Source organism: Uranotaenia lowii, chromosome 3 (assembly GCF_029784155.1).
Source record: "Uranotaenia lowii strain MFRU-FL chromosome 3, ASM2978415v1, whole genome shotgun sequence".
Lineage (NCBI taxonomy): Eukaryota > Metazoa > Arthropoda > Insecta > Diptera > Culicidae > Uranotaenia > Uranotaenia lowii.
Window position 1 is genome coordinate 115,679,539 of NC_073693.1, and position 5,221 is coordinate 115,684,759.

At 32.3% G+C, this 5,221-nt stretch overlaps 1 non-coding gene across 1 annotated transcript; it reads left to right on the plus strand.

Annotated features, from left to right (window-relative positions):
• Positions 1–2,145: 2,145 nt before the first annotated feature.
• Trnan-guu (transfer RNA asparagine (anticodon GUU)) lies at positions 2,146–2,219 on the plus strand. Its single transcript has one exon. It is a non-coding gene; the product is annotated as a tRNA-Asn (tRNA).
• The last annotated feature ends 3,002 nt before the right edge of the window (positions 2,220–5,221 follow it).

Sequence of the window (5,221 nt, forward strand, 5' to 3'; positions counted from 1 at the left end):
GCGCACCGAACAGGATCGAATAATATTGATAAGGTCAGACGCTAGGAATGGAGAAATCCTAGTTTGGTACCTACCTGATGGTCGAGTGCTCGATGAGCATGTGCCGATGAAAAGTGGAAAGTAATACCGTATTTGTTTATGCCGAGGCATCCACTAGTGTTGCACTGGTGCACCACTAGGTGCTGTCAAACTGTTTGTTTATTCGGACGGTGTTGCACTGGTTTTGACCTGGTGTTGCACTGCCATCGGGCGGTGTTGCCCCGAAAATTTTGTCAGTGTTGCGAGAGAGCGTTTGAGTGAGTGAGGTAGCAATACACTGGCGACGGTTTATGTTTGTTTTTGTCGGGTACGGTGGACCACTGATCGAGGGGAGAAAACAAATACGGTATAAGTTGATAGTTTTTCAACCATTTTTTTTTTCTTCATACAGCCACTGCAAATGTGCTACGGAGATGGGAAGTTGCAGATATGATTCTGTTGTTCGGTTTTCAAGAATTGATACAACCGATGTTCAATTAGCACATTTCTATCCTTGAGGAAGTGTGTTTGCGGTTCTTTTGTAACAGTTGTAACTGTGTTTCTTAGAAGAGTTTTGAATTTCTTAACAGTTTCAATGAATGCCTATGAAACATATCGTTCGCAGAGATGAAAAAATTTCTATCTGGTTTAAAATTTCCTCGAACGGATTTCCAGATTCGAAGTCATTCGAAGCGTGAAATTTTATTAATATGGTTCTTATCTTTATATTAGAATCTTGTTGATGCACGAATTAATCAAACCATTTGAAATTTAAAACTTGTATTGATTTTTTATGGAGAGAAAAATCGTGAGTCGTTACCGTGTTTATAACGGTGCGTAGAAATAGGTATGGGAGAGTGGGGAATCATGGGCCACTTTTTTTCGTTGTTCCCTAACTTCTTTATTTTAAAAGATAAAATGAAAATAAAAAATGGTATGGTTTTCTACATTTTCAAGGTATCATAAGATATTTTTTAAAATTTTTTAATAAGTTATTTTCCCCAAATTCTGACTGTTTGAAAAAAGCAATATTTTTTGGATTTTGAAAAATGGTGGGGAATCGTGGGCCACCAAATCCAAATTGACCAAATAACATGCAAAGTTTATGAGTTGACCCAAAACTGTGATTTCCTAATTCATTTCGTTATTTTAAAGCAATTTCAGATGATGAAATAAAAAAGAGAGCACTGTATGATCGCATAGATTCCAAAACCTCGCTCGCGAACGTTTTGGCAAAATTTCTTATATAGGACGGACAAAATATTTTTCATAACTCTTCATTTGGCATAAAAAACTTTACAGATAAATAAAACGTATTTTTAGTTCTGAATGTGTATAAAAACATAAAAATATAGGTGATTCAAGATGTGTGGCCCACGATTCCCCACAAGCTATGATTTGCAAATTGGCTGCGTTTGTGTGACTTATTGATGTTTCATCAAAAATTCCTTATCCATGTGAAAGATCATGACAAAACTAAGATCATAAGCATATGAGCACATTTTTGTTATGCACTTTAGGTTCCCCATCGATGAAATTAGCGGTTGTTTTTTTAATTATGCTAGTAAATTTTTCTAACTCTTTTTAGCTTGATAAATAAAAGGAGCATATGATGCGTATTTCAGTCAACAACGTATAGGAATATATGCTCACGCAAATCGACGACGATGACAGTTGGTTTGAGATTTTTATCTCAACACACATCTGAGATATTAAAAGTGGCCCACGTTTCCCCATGGCCCACGATACCCCACTCTCCCCTACAATGAATTTATTCAGCTGCAAATGCAAAACGCCGATTAAAAAAATTTCGAAGGCTCGAAAAAATTGTGTGCCATGGTGCCCATGGTTGATTGGTTAAGCATCAATAGAAATATTAGCCCCACATTATCATTCCGAAATCATTATCAATTTGTTGCTATGTTTGGTATTAATTAGCGTCACTTAGCCGCATTAATCAATAATAATCCAACCATCTGTATCTAATCACTGCTGTTCATTCGGTCATGAAATTAAATTTAAAAGGTAATTATGGCTTCTACCAATGATGGTTTCTTTGAACCTTTTTTCCATTTTCTTAAAGTTTTATTTCGATTTTGACCATGTCCATTTCACGTTTTAGTAAGAGCCTTCGTGGCGCAATCGGTTAGCGCGTTCGGCTGTTAACCGAAAGGTTGGTGGTTCGAGTCCACCCGGGGGCGCGTATATTTTTGTATAAGGTGTTTCCGTGTAGAGGTACTAAAGTGTTTATAAAAAACATGAAAGATATTCCGCGAAGTGTTACTTCTTTTTATCAGCTGAAAGCTGAAAATCTCTACTATAAAGACATTAAAGAAAAATTAAGTACAGACTCCGTCCTTTTTCTTCTCATTTTCATATTTCCCTATCTATTTCCAGTTCTCTTCAACAAGTGTAAAAAAGTTATATAGACCTAACGAACAATTGTAATCATACAAACTAAGTTTGGCTCCTTAAAGCCTCAAGGTATGAGCCGTATCAAATAAAGAAATTACAAAAAAATCCGTCCGTTTTTTGGCAACATTCGATTTTGGCAATATCCGATTTTGGCAAAATCCGATTTTGGTAATATCCGATTTTGGCACATGGCACGGTTTTTTGGAACGAAATTGCCTTATAGTTTTCGCAATAGGCGATGGAAGCGAAAAGTTATTCTTTCTCTCCTTAAGAAAAACCCGTAAGATCTGTCAAAAGTTGGGTGAAATTTTAGCTGCATCCCACTTGCACTAGTGGAAAACCATCACCCAAATTCGGCACCGCTTCCATCGCCTATTACAGGACCAGTATAATTTAGATAAATACAATAAATACGTTTTAACGTTCTTAAATGGTGGATTAAATATATGGAAATTTCCATATAATTATGAAACAAATACAAACTGAAGAATAAAAATGACAAAAATAAAAATAAATTGGAGAACGACAAAAAAACAAACATTTGTTAAATGCATAAAAAACATGATGAAAAATTCAAAAATAACTTTAAAATGTTCAAAAATTTTCTAAAAGTTATGTCAATGATAAAAAGATAATAAAAAGATTTTTTTGTAGGAATAAGTAAAAAAATAGTTGAGGGGAAAACCGTTCGATTTTGGCAACATTCGATTTTGGCAATACAAAATGTTCGGGCGTGTTGCCAAAATCGAACGGGGTCTGTATATGCTAAAGCATAAATTGGGAAAATGTGAATTTATTATCGAGCTTTAATACTGATTGAACCACATTTATTTACAATTTTAAAAAGTTTCGACAATTTTTTCATGAAACTTTGGTTAGGATATTCATAATAATTTCGATTGGCAGCTGAATCGAATGCTATCAACAATTTCAGGTAGAAAAGTAGAAAATTCATTCTATGGAATTTTTGGCTACTGTGACTGGTTGAAAATATCGATGCTTCAATATGAAATGAGGCTATGTCATTTTGATTTAATGATGGCATACGATTTTTCATATTTTAAATTCTTAATTTTGGATCATCCAGATTAAAAAAAATCACGCAACACAAAAATATTTAAGTTCTCTTTCTCGAAAGCTGCCTTTAACCCTTATCTGTTCCAGAAATTTGTATAGAGTTAGAGTTCCTGGAGGTCAATTTGACACTTCTGCCTAAAACCATTATATCTCTCTTGTTTCTCAACCGATTTTAACAAAATTAATAGTTTACGAAACATCGTAATGTAACGCAAATAAGTATCTCAGGCAACATTCAGCTACAAATCCTAAGAATTCCGTTACTCGAATCTAAAAAAAAAATCTGAAAAAACATGCTTCGGAGAAAAGACTGTAGATCAGCTTTGAAATGCTCAAAAAATATTCAATAAGTGTCCAGTATACAAAAGCTGAATTTAAAGCTACACATTTCGCATAATGATTTTTTTAAATTTTTGAGATACTATACTATACTATACTATACTATACTATACTATACTATACTATACTATGCTATGCTATACTATACTATACTATACTATACTATACTATACTATACTATACTATACTATACTATACTATACTATACTAAAATCGAACGGGGTCTGTATATGCTAAAGCATAAATTGGGAAAATGTGAATTTATTATCGAGCTTTAATACTGATTGAACCACATTTATTTACAATTTTAAAAAGTTTCGACAATTTTTTCATGAAACTTTGGTTAGGATATTCATAATAATTTCGATTGGCAGCTGAATCGAATGCTATCAACAATTTCAGGTAGAAAAGTAGAAAATTCATTCTATGGAATTTTTGGCTACTGTGACTGGTTGAAAATATCGATGCTTCAATATGAAATGAGGCTATGTCATTTTGATTTAATGATGGCATACGATTTTTCATATTTTAAATTCTTAATTTTGGATCATCCAGATTAAAAAAAATCACGCAACACAAAAATATTTAAGTTCTCTTTCTCGAAAGCTGCCTTTAACCCTTATCTGTTCCAGAAATTTGTATAGAGTTAGAGTTCCTGGAGGTCAATTTGACACTTCTGCCTAAAACCATTATATCTCTCTTGTTTCTCAACCGATTTTAACAAAATTAATAGTTTACGAAACATCGTAATGTAACGCAAATAAGTATCTCAGGCAACATTCAGCTACAAATCCTAAGAATTCCGTTACTCGAATCTAAAAAAAAAATCTGAAAAAACATGCTTCGGAGAAAAGACTGTAGATCAGCTTTGAAATGCTCAAAAAATATTCAATAAGTGTCCAGTATACAAAAGCTGAATTTAAAGCTACACATTTCGCATAATGATTTTTTTAAATTTTTGAGATACTATACTATACTATACTATACTATACTATACTATACTATACTATACTATACTATACTATACTATACTATACTATACTATACTATACTATACTATACTATACTATACTATACTATACTATACTATACTATACTATACTATACTATACTATACTATACTATACTATACTATACTATACCATACTATACTATACTATACTATACTATACTATACTATACTATACTATACTATACTATACTATACTATACTATACTATACTATACTATACTATACTATACTATACTATACTATACTATACTATACTATACTATACTATACTATACTATACTATACTATACTATACTATACTATACTATACTATACTATACTATACTATACTATACTATACTATACTATACTATACTATAC